We start from the raw sequence: 12,762 nt of genomic DNA on the forward strand, positions 1-12,762 counted from the left end.
TAGCACTAAGGGAATTTCCCCGGGCGTCCATTACTCTATAAGGGAAAATATGAGAGGAATTTATCGGAACCCCACAAATTATATGAACTCATGAATGAAAGAATGGAAGAGTTAATGATTGTTCAGCATCAGAAACATCATTTTACACATAATTTAGGGTTTTTTTTTTTTTCATTTTCCTGGCATATAACCCATCAAAAATGCCCTTTTTCGGGAGATTTTAAAATTTGACCTGGGTGATAAAATAATGTGCAGTCTAAATTTGGATAAAAATCAAAAAATTGTCTCATGCATATTTTCAACAACATTTAAAAAAAACTTTTCCATGAAACAGATTTTTTATTTGAACCTTTTCAGAGCCTGTGACTTTATCAGAAAAAAATATTTTCCGCTTCAGAAGCCAAGTTCCTTTACACAATGAGGTGTATCTTTACCTGTATGTATCAAATTTTGTTGAATATAGCGTTTTCATATCAGTTAAGTGTATACTGTATTGGAATGATTGAGTTTTCACATTTCATTATTGCATTGACGACCCTGTGGGCCTCTAAAGTTAAAAATTCTCAAATTTTTGTAAAAATGAAAAAAAATTGTCACAGACAGAACTCTATAACTGAATTCTAATTCCTCTGAAATTTATCATGGTTTTCATACATTTAAGCACAGAACTCTATAACTGAATTCTAATTCCTCTGAAATTTATCATGGTTTTCATACATTTAAGCATAGAAATCTATAACTGAATTCTAATTCCTCTGAAATTTATCATGGTTTTTATACATGGTGGAAAACACACTGAAGAAATATCCCACTGTGGACAAAAAAAAAAAAAAAAATTGAAAAAATAAAAATCCGGCACCAAACTTAAATAAACCGCAATGGCAAACAAAAAATCCAGCACCAATTCTTAAGTAAATCGAATGTCCAAATCTCTACAAACTGCTGTCTGGAAAACTGTTGTAACGGAATTTTGGGTTCGTCACCAAAATCCATTTTTCATGGTAACAAAAATGAAAGAAAAAAAAAAGGGAAAAAAAAGCATTTAAACCAAATTTGTTGGAGAAAGGAAACTAATGCAAAAGAAATACAGACCCGAATATGTTCAAAATGATCCAAGTTTATTAAAACAAAAAGTTATCAATAGCCTTTATTTCCCAAGTCTGAGGTTAAAAAAAACCTTAAGAAACATTTAAAATATGTAAAAAAATAATACAAAGAAGACGACAATTCTTACTTGTAAGAAAGGCTGAAAGAAAACACAAAAAACAGAAAACAGTCCTTTTTTTTAAATTCAGTCTTTCTTTGACAAATTTTTTTTTTCTTTTCCAAAAGGAATCACAAACAAAAAGTTTCTTTGACCTTAAATGGGAGAAAGAATTAAAATAATTTTCCTTTGTGAAGGCTCAGGTACCTTTTAATTCAAAGGAAAGAAACAGAAAACCATAAAGCCGCTTTGGTAGGCCTTATGTGTACAAATACAGGGTAAATTCTTGTATTATGGAAGATTTCCCTTTTGAAGGAAACTTTGGTTGAATAATCTTTCAAGTTTCTAGAACAAAGAGTGAATTTTCTTTCTAGGGCCGATATTCTGCTCGTCTCGTCGGTGAAATTAGTTTTTGTTCTTTACAGAAAAGAACTCCTCAAACACGGCGGTTTCTTTCATTAATCTTTTGAGACTAATAATTTACCAGCTGTAAGACTCTTGTTAACTTTTAATAACTGGTACTAATTTTCCAGTCGTAAGAAACTAGTTATCTTTTAATGACTGCGAATAAAATTACGCTAAAAGTTTAGTACCTCCCAATGGAGTTCTAAACAAGCATCTTTCTCCAAAGGAGGAGAGAAAGAAAACGTAAAAATTTAACATCAAAAATCTTTTTGACGGAGCCGAAATTAGTCTCCTGTTCTTAGGCCAACTAGGCTCGAACTGATGAAAATGGGCAAAAGACCTTTCCTCCTCCTCCTCCTCCTCCTCCTCCTCCTCCAGAGAGTAGGAGAGAGTAGTGGACTGTTGGAAGAGAATTATAACGATGATGATGATGAAGTGACCTGCAAACGTTCCTTTCCTCAAATGCCCAAATGTGTATATATAAAAAATAAATAAAAATTATTTCTTTATTAAAAATTTTAACAGTTGCTCTTCTGACTTCTAGTGGCAAGATGTCACCTCATATGCAAATCACCTCAACAATAAAAAAGCTACAAAACTACCAGCAGACGTCAAATGGGGTGTTTATCATAAAAACATAATTCTAACAGGAGCGATTTTATAAAAAAAATATTTGTAAAAACAAAAATGTATACTAATTTATTTTTAATGTGGACTATTATTCTTATCTTTTTTAGTTGTTGTTTCAGGACATTTTGACCAACTATTCCTCTGGCCTTCATCAGGTGGTAACTGCAGCAGTATAGGAACTCCGAATCTCCTAACTGCATCCTCAGCAATTACTGTCATCCATAGTTGTTGTTGTCTCAAACAACAACTAAGAAAGATAAGAATAATAGTCTGCATTAAAAATAAATTAATAAATAATACTCATCTCAATAATAAATTTCAATTAAAAAATAATATATAAAAATGTATACATGTATTAAAAATGCAGGACCTGTTAACTGGTGTTGCCCAGTGGTAGCATCCCCCTCCCTCCATGCATAAAAAAATAAAGTACGACTGTTGTTGTTGCTCAACCCCCAACCTCTTCATGTTAAGAACAGCTTTTGGAATGGACACCCCCAACCTCCCTATGTTAAGAACGGCTTTCGGAATAGACACCCCATTTTGTGAATGGGAGTGGGGTTATAAAAAAATTTGCCTGAAATATAACTTTGATAATCACTGGTAGGAATCGAATGCACAAATACTATGAAACAACAAAAAAATTTGGTGCTTGCAATGTTGGTCGGCCCGTGCGTACTAACCTGGTGGCAGGGTATGGTTCAGGGTCTGGTATTTTTGTTGGCGATACTGAAGTTTAGGTAGCAAAATACTCTTAAACCCTTTATCATTTTAAAGGAACTAAATTCCTGTAGTCACCTGTACGTTACATGTAAACATGTAAATGATATTTCAGAAAGTCACAGTTTTAAATAAGCCTAAAAAAAGAAACGATATGCAAACCTTTTTAAATTTTAATTTTAGACAACAGAAACAGAATTTTTTTATAATTTGGAAAGAAATATTGTTCACAAACATTTTTCAATATATATGTAAAATAAAATAAAATTGGGGAAATCAGGCAAAAACAATTTATTTTTCTTTGTGGCCTATTTGTGTTTAAAAACAAAGCATTTAGTATTAGTTATTACCTGTGCAAACCCTAAGAAAAAAAAATTAAGCAACCCTCCTAAAAAAAAAAATGAAAATAGCAGCCAGTACCCGTGCGAGTGCCAAAAAGAAAAAAGTTAGCCGCAGTAGCCAGAAAAAAGTTGTGTAAAAAAAAGTGAAACACTTTAGTCAACTGACCCACGGTGAACTTACAGTGTTACAGGCCTTCCTGTAAGGCCTTTCTATAAAATGTATGTATGGCGAGGCGTGGATGACTTTGCAAACACCTTTCAAATGTATGTATTGCGAAGTGGTTGCAAAAACTGACCCCTCCTGGTAAAAAACAGCCCAGTTGACAGTGAAAGAAAGTGATAGCGATGTTGTCAGGGTTCATTGCGTGTGTCGAAAGTTGATTAAAGTATATAGAAGGAAAAATGGATTCCAATGAACGGTTATATAATAAAAAAAAAATTTTTAATAAAAGAAAAGAAAACAATTGATTTATTTATGGTTGTGGTTTACTTTAGCATGGCTATGATATTTACAATGCTCCTCTCTCTCTGTCTCTTTATCTCTCTATTTTTCTATCTCTCTATTGCTATGTACGTGTATATTAGTTTCCATATTGTCACGCTCGCTCACTCTTCTCGAAAACCTCCAATTTCGTGGGTACATTTGTTTATCTATACAGAAAGTGTAAATTGTAGCAGACATTAGAATGAAGACAGTAAAATAAGTAAAAGCATTGTATTCATATAAATAAAAAACAATCGGTTTGTTGTGCACGGCTATGATGGTGACACGGCTTTTCTCTCTCCCTATCTATCTCTCTCTCTCTCATTCTTTCTCTCTCTCTTTCTTTATCTCTATCTCTTGGTCGCTTTCTCTCTCTAGCTATATATTAGTATATTATTGTCTGTACTGTCGTGCACATGCTCTTATCAAAAATTTTGCGGGTATATTTGTTTATCTATACAGAAAGAGTAAATTGTAGTAAACAGTAAAATAAGTAAACAAAGCATTGTATTCATATAAAAAAAAACAATCGGTTTGTTTTTGGCTATAACGATTGTAACACGTAGAGAGAGTAGCCATTTTTGTAAAAATCTAGGGTTTTCGTTTATTTAAAAAAAAATGTGTAAGCAATTTGTCAGAGGACAGCCAATGAGAATGGCCAGAACTTGTAGAGGTAGAAATTATTATTTTTGAACTATGGAAAGGAAAGGTAGCGGTTTGTCCATGGGTTCATGATTCAGTTACAAAAAGAGGCAGGGCAGTATATGTATAATGTGTATATTTATACCCGGTGTAGACTGGTGGCGGTGAGAGGAATTTAGAATTAGAAGGAAAATAGTAATGATGGAGCGATTGTGATGATGGTGCTCCTAGGCTTGTATTATAACAACTAAATATCTCTAAAATGTCGTTCTAAAGTTAAATAAGGTAGCAGCTAATAGTGTAGACATGATATATTTGTATGTGGCTTCTACTGGTACAAACCTATGGTACTTTGGTGCAGAGGGGAATTTTTGCAATCAAAATGGAAATGATTTTATCTCATGTGAGGTGTGATAAAAGGCCTATAACCAAAACTTTTTTTCTATTTCTAAATTATTTTTACTTAAAAAATAAATTTTAATTCAGTCAATCAAATTATAAAAATATCTGCAAAAAGTAAAGAAATTCCATTTCTTTGCATTTGAAATTTTCAAGAAATTATTTTTAAAAATATTCTGCCATGGAAAATAGAATTTTAATCTTATTTTTGAATGAATAAGTAAACATTCTGTATTTGCACTATCCTCGTTAGAGGAGAACACATCCTTTTCAACCGAGGTAATTCTTGCTTCTCACAATTTTTATCTTTCTCATAAAATCGATCTTGTGTTTTACTTTGACCTTTCCTACCTCGTTATTTAATTGTTTTATTTATTTAATAATATTAAATGTATAACCATCTAAAATATAAATGGATTTTATTTTTAATTTTTTTACTTAAATATAGTTCAAGTAAAATAAGTTGTTTGAGAGTATTGTTGAAACCAATTTAGGTGACTGAAATAGATTTGACCAATATTTAAATAATTTATAATAAAAATTGAAGAGTTAAACTAAATGCCTTAAAGTAACTTTCATATTTAAAGGAAAAAATCGGTTACTTAAAGGGGACAAGAACACACAGAAAATAATATTAAATAACCTTTTAAACATTTAACATTTTATGGCTGTAAAAAAAGTGCCAAAAATAGGCTCTTGATGATGAATGTGCGACCTTAAGGGCAAATGTCACATAACCCATTACACAATTCAGGTCATAAGCTTTCCAGCAAGCCTTCATTTGTTAAATTCTGATGACTAGTCGCTGAGATTTGGAACTTATAAAATTGCCCAAAAAGGTGGTATAGCTATCTTAATAGATATATGGATATATCTATACAGGTAGCCAAATTGAATATTGAAATGCTCATATCTTTGGTTCTATGGGACGAAACTACATGAAAATTTGAAGGCTTGTTGAAGTTTATAATACTATTCTATGGTTAAAGTTTTCTGATAATCTTCCAACAAATAATATATGCCCAAATTCGCCTACATTTGTAGGTGATACTATATAAAGTATCCTGCAGGTCAGCTTCAGTTTTGCTGCTTCAGGTCTCTCCCCTGTGGCCTTGCTAGACTACTAGTATATATATAATATATGTGGTGTCTCATGAGGCACAGTACATACAAAATAATTGAAGATGCATGAGAAAACATAGAAATTTGCTGAATTGGAATTTACATTTTCAATGAAAATTTGAACGAAAATTCACCATACATATTCAATTCACAAATTTACATTCTTCATAAAAAGATATGTCATGAATTTACATTCTTTAACATTGCTGTAAACATATTTCAAAAATTCTCTTTTATTAAAAAATAGTTCTCACTTGTGAATGCATCTGAATTTTCCTTTTGTACTGTGAATTTTGAGACAAACTATATATATATATATATATTTAAATAAGAGAGTAGTCACCAACAATGTGTATTTTTTAACATTATTTTATTATTCCGTGTTTTGGTTTTTCATTGAGAATTATGTTTGGATCATTGTAATAATATTTTTAAGTCATAAGACTTAAAAATATTATTACAAAAATATTATTACAAAAATATTATTACAATGATCCAAACATATTTCTCAATGAAAAACCAAAACACGGAATAATAAAATAATGTTAAAAAATACACATTGTTGGTGACTACTCCCTTATTTAAATATACATCTTTCTTTCGTTGGAATTTATTAACCCATTTTATATAAATATATATATATATATATATATATATATATATGTGTGAGTGTTTTATTTTTTTTTTTTTACCGTTTTCTGTTTGGTTACATATGTTTCAGATGTTGGACCATGTTTACGATCCAACAGCCTCATCAGACCTTACAGAAGTGGTTGTTAGTATTAATACTGCGCGAGCCTTTTCTAGTTTGACACAAAAACTCGCATTCACATTTCAAGCTTTATTACTTGTCATATACATAAGCGCACACAAACATACGCGCCCACGTCCACACACGTACATATATTAATGTTCGCGTACATACACTCACATTCACGTGTATATACACACACGCTAATGTACACACATGTACTCACACATGTGCACACATACGCACACATGGACAATGTCACTTCCCCTTTCAAAGGAAATCCACTCATACGCAAAAGACCACCGGAAACACCTATAAAAGAAAGAGCAATAAGCGGCTTCTTCTTTTCCGAGCTGCCTTTCCGAGGTGGTTGGTCGGCACACCAGCCACCGCCATTTCGGCAGGCGTGCGCATGCACGTACATCATGCCACTTGCTACTATGTGGGACAAAGAGCTAATAGACCGTATGTAAACTTTATACGCTTTCTATCTCCATAACCTGGATTGACTTTCTCACTCTATCTCCCTTTCGGCTTTGGTCCATCAAAACAGACATGTGCGCGACGCTCTACTGAGCTTAACCCACTCTTTCTACAGGCCGGCTTGCCACTTCGCATTTCTCTATTGTATTCCCCCTTTCCTTCCACGCGCATAGTCGTCAACGGCTAGATGAACACGTGTACACCCAAGACTTTCATTTCTGAACAGAAAATAAACGACGTGTTTATTTTATTCCAGCATTTGTAGTTCTTTGTTTTCTTCATTCAATTCGTTTCATTATTGTTTCTTGTAGCGAGTCCAGGGTATTTATATCCTGGTCCGCAACAATACTAACAACTACTTCTGTAAGGTCTGACGAGACTGTTGGATCGTAAACATGGTCCAACATCTGAAACATATGTAACCAAACAGATAAAACGGTAATAAAAAAATAAAACGCATATTTGCTCTGCAATAGTATTGAGCACTCTCTTCATTTAATTACCAGTTTTACCAAATATATAATGAAAATTATGGAAATAATATTCTAATGTGATGGAAAGGGAGAAAAAAGTTATTTCTATATTCATCAACATTTTGTATTTATTTCAAGACTTCCTCAGGGTGATTAATCTGAAGAGTAAATATATGTATTGTTTGTATATATATATATATACAGAAAGAGAGAGAAAATATATGTTCGAGCTTGACATGAGTTTTACTTTTATTTTTTCATGAAATTTAGGTGTCTGCGGTCGCACTAGATATTGATAAGAAGGAAATAGGTTTTATTCACTCGATTACTTGTATTTATATTAAATTTGTTACTTTCAGAATTTTGAAAATTAAAAATTTTATTTTGACAACTTTCATTCATATTACAAATAATAAAGTTTTAACTTTGTTACAAAAATTGCAAAATTTGAAAAAATTAAATAGTTTTCTCAAATCTAATAATTATATTATTTTATTTGATACGAAAATTTCTATTTTGTATAAACCTTTATTTTGTGTTGTCATAATTTTCTTTAAATTATTTGAATTCAGTAAATGTGTAAAGAAGACTTTCTTAAAAAAAAAGGAAAAAATATGCATTTGAAAACTTTAGAATGTTGGTTTATTTACGAAAATAAAAATGATAAAATCTCTTGTATTTAAAAAAAAAAAAAAAGCTCTATTTTGTGTTATTATAGTTTTCATATATTTATTTTAGGTGTAACAAAAAGTTTCTTAAAAAAAACATGCATTGTTATTGACATGTGTTGAGATTTTTGAACGAATTCAAATTTTATTGAATGTTTTTTTAAAATAACAGGCAAGAAAACTTCTGTTCATATTTGAATGATTGCTTTCATGTCAACCTTTCATTGGTTGATTTGAGTCTCCTGATGTAAAACGACAATGTGAAGATTTTAGTGGATTTTTGTCAGATGAGGTTTCGGTAGTGAATTTATTCTATCATATCTTTGAAATATAAAGTATTTAGGGAGTGGAGTTAATGCTTTTCGGGCACTCCCTAATAAAATAAATATTTCAACACAAGCTACTGAATAAACGAATAAACGGCTTCGTAAAACTTGCAAGGAAAAGGTTTATTGAAGTAAGGCAAGATGCCATTTAGATATAGCTAGGATAGAACTCATCTGCCTTTGCCCGGTAGTTATTCCCAAGTGGGGACCGTCGATACCGATGTAGGCCGAGAGAGAGAGAGAGAGAGTAAGGAAACAGGTCCGCTCTCTTTGACGTCTCGCTGGAAAAGGGGAAGAGTTTTTCTTGTCCGGGACGGAAGCAGTTATAGTTCCTTAAGGGGGTAAGGAAGATCCCTGCGCTATGCCTCTGATTGGTCAGTATGTGCCATATCGCATAGTCAGGGGAGGCACTGACGCACAAGAAAAGAGTTCTATTTGTTTCTGCTACATAACCCCCTGCTTAGGCTGAAAACCGACAGAGAAAAAGGTAGCAGAACGAATAGTAAAATAAAATTAAATAAAAATGTCAATTTATTCACGTTATTTTTTTGTTTTTACAAAGAAAAAAAAAATATTCTTAGTTTTCTGTAAAAAGTTGGGGAATATTCTTTTTTTTTTTTTATAAAACGTTCTTTTTTGTAGAAAGGAGAGAAAGAAAAGTTTCTTTTTTAACAGAAATATACAGTTTTACATCTTTCTTTGGCCAATGTACCCGTCGGCCACTATGTGTAGTGGTCACATAACTGTTCTCACGTGGAGCATTTACCTCAGGTGTATGGTTATGCTGTGTGTATGTTGGAGGAATGTGTGGTTCATGTATTAATGTGTCCAGAAAGGCTCTTTTTACCCTATCTATGGTAACTGTCTCTTTTTTACCACTAATGTCGAGAATAAAAGTTTTATCAGTGTGTGAAAGTACGCGATAAGGACCAGTGTAGGGTGGAGTTAGGGGAGCTTTTACTGCGTCCTTTCTAAGGAACACGTGGGCCCATGTTGATATCTTTCGGGACCAAAGATTTTATGGTCTGTTTCATGGTGCATTGGTGGTAGCTTACTGAGATAGGGCCGTAGTCTGTTGACATACAGAGCTGAGTCAGTTGTTGTATCCTCTATTGGGGTCAGCATCTGAGGTGCTCCATAGACTAGTTCGGCTGCAGAATATCCCAAGTCCTCTTTGATTGAGGCACCACAGCCAAGAAAGACAACTGGTACATATTTGCTCCATCGCTGTTGGTCAGGGTAAGCACATAATGCTGCTTTCAATTGGCGATGGAAGCGTTCAATCATCCCGTTAGAATCAGGGTGATAGCTTGTAGTGTGAATACGTTGGATCCCTAGCATCCTGGAGAGCTCCTGGAAGAGGTGGGATTCAAACTGTACACCACAATCAGTGGTGATGGTGGTGGGAACTCCGTAACGCGATATCCAGCCTGATATAAGGGCTCGCGCTACGGACTCAGCCGAAATGTCTGTGAGGGGAATGGCTTCAGGCCACCGTGTGAAACGGTCTATACAGGTCAGGAGATAAGTAAATCCCTGACTGACCGGCCAAGGTCCAACCAGGTCGATGTGCACATGGCTAAACAGAGCGTCTGGGGTGGTGAATGTTCCAAAGGGTGCACGGATATGCTTGTGCACCTTTGACTTTTGGCAGGATACACAGGAACGTGTCCAGGCAGTGATATCACGCTTCATATTTGGCCAGAAAAATCTACTATAATCAGCTTGTGGTTAAATACAATGACCCCACAACTCAATCTTCACTCTTCAATCCTGCAGTCCAATGCACTTCTGACAGCAATTGCTTCTGCCAAACAAAAAAGACACCCTCTCTCCCAAATACAGGCTTTTTATAGGACAAAACCGTCCAAAGTTATTTGCATACTCTTCCCATGATCTCTAGTCTATAAATAGACGCAGTGGCCATTCTCTTCTTCTTCTTTCTTCTTTCACTCTCTGAAGCGGGCGTTGCCAGTGGTAAAAGGTTTGCACGATTTTTTTTTTTTTTTTTTTACTACACGCCCCCATGATCATTAAAGATCATTCACATCTCATAATCCCGTGTCCAGATCGGCGCATTGCGTTCTCTTTGCGGTCTCTGCATCGGCACCGGTTCATCTTCATCACTCCCTGCCTCAGTACCACCATCCTCATCACCTAAATGGACCACACGCCTTAAATCTAAAACATGTCGTGGCATTCCATTGACACTTAAGTTGCTTGGGGATTGCACTCCTGTTATCACTCCTCTTCCCCACTGCGTTGTGCATCGGCCATTAGGCGGTTTCACCCAAACTTCTTCTCCTATTTGGATTCTGGCTGGTCCTTGATCATTAATTTCCGGTGACATGTCTCTAGGATGTCTCCATTCGTAATTAAAGAGTGCTCTATGTGGTACTGTGTCATCTCTTTGCCCGACCTTAGGGGACATGTTGTACCAAAATGTGGCCTCTTCAGGCGATATTCTTCCTCTCTCAGCTATTGCTTTCACGGTCCGATGATGTCGCTCCACAATGCCATTTCCTCCAGGTCTGTAGGCTGCCCTGTAATAACTTTTAATCTTCCATTTTTTTAGCATCGTCTGAAAGATTTCTGAGCGAAAAACAGTGCCGTTGTCCATTATCACCTCCCTTACTAGACCTCGTTCAAGCATCACCTTTTCTAATTCAGTTGCAACTGCAGATGCGGCTTCCACTCGCAGTTCCTTCCATATCGCCAGTCTACTTGGCCCACAATCAATTATTGATAAGTACGCTCCCCCTCGGTAGTGTGCTATGTCAATAGCTAGTCTCGTCCAGTTCGTTAAAACTCCAATTTCCCCAGGATTATGTATATTTGGGGCAGGATCGATCGATTGACACCGAACACAGTTCTTTACTATCATCTGAATTTCTTCCCGTTTTACATTCGGATCCACTTGCCTCACCAAATATAATGTTCTCTCCACTCTCATGTGATGCATGTCATGCAACTCTTTAATTTCTCCAATTCCAAGACAGCATATTGGCGCCTCCTCTTTCTCAATTAACCACTGTTTTTTTATCCGTGTTAGCGCATCTGCCTTGTTTCTTTCAGAAGGCACAAACACTGCTTTTATTTGCAGTTTTAATTCAGACATCAACTCTCTAAGCATCCCTAATGTCCGCTTTATTATCACTTCTCCGGCACCCTTTGTTCGTATTGTTGAACTACTACGGAAGATGCAACTTGGCTGAGGAAAAGTGATGACTTTAATCACATTAACATAGCTGAATTAGATGCTGTTCTAAAGGGTGTCAATTTAGCTATCAAATGGAGACTGACAAATATTGAAATAAGAACTGATTCAGCCACTGTACTCAGTTGGGTGAACTCTACTGTGGAGGAGAGTGGCAGAGTAGTTGCCGAAGTGAAGTGGGTGGTTGAAAGTCTTGCAGAGCCTTCACCTTTTCCGGTAACGGAGGTATACCGTCTGGGCTGATAATGTGGCCCAGGAAAACTAGTGACAAAGCACCGAAAACGCATTTACCAGGGTTAATCCTCACCTGGTATGGCTGAAACCGTTCGAATAGTAGGCGGAGGTGAGTGACATGTTCCTCAGGTGAGGCACTTGCCACGAGGATGTCGTCTATATAGTTATAGACGAAGTCGCGCACTACTTCGTCCATGAAGCGCTGAAATGTGCTAGCCGCGTTTCGTAAACCAAAAGGCATAGTTAAGAATTCAAACGCTCCGAATTGAATTGTTACCGCAGTCTTAGGTATGTCGGCCGGATTCACTGGAATCTGATGGTAAGCCTTAACTAGGTCTAGTTTGAAGAAGGTCTTACAACCATGCAGAGAGGATGAGAGGAAGCAAAGTCTTGTATATGTGGGATTGGGTAACGATCAGGTACCGTCATGGCATTGAGTCATCGGTAGTCCCCAGTCGGACGCCAATCTCCATCTCGTTTCGGGACCATATGCAAAGGGGAAGCCCATGGACTGGACGAGGGGCGTATTATTCCTAGCTGCAGCATATGGTTAAATTCTGCCTTCTCTGCCTTAAGTTTATCAGCAGGAAGGCGGCGAGGGCGTGAAAAAACAGGAGCACCTGTGGTCTCGATGTGGTGTTTTGTGGTGTGCGTGGGTTTGCT

The 12,762-nt window shown here is 35.6% G+C and overlaps 1 protein-coding gene across 3 annotated transcripts in view; it reads left to right on the forward strand.

Annotated features, from left to right (window-relative positions):
- Positions 1-12,762, forward strand: part of LOC145292008 (uncharacterized) — a 313,669-nt gene that overhangs the window by 295,440 nt on the left and 5,467 nt on the right. The window lies entirely within an intron of this gene.

Source organism: Euprymna scolopes, chromosome 13 (genome assembly GCF_053919585.1).
Source record: "Euprymna scolopes isolate OS-2025 chromosome 13, ASM5391958v1, whole genome shotgun sequence".
Classification (NCBI taxonomy): Eukaryota; Metazoa; Mollusca; class Cephalopoda; order Sepiida; family Sepiolidae; genus Euprymna; species Euprymna scolopes.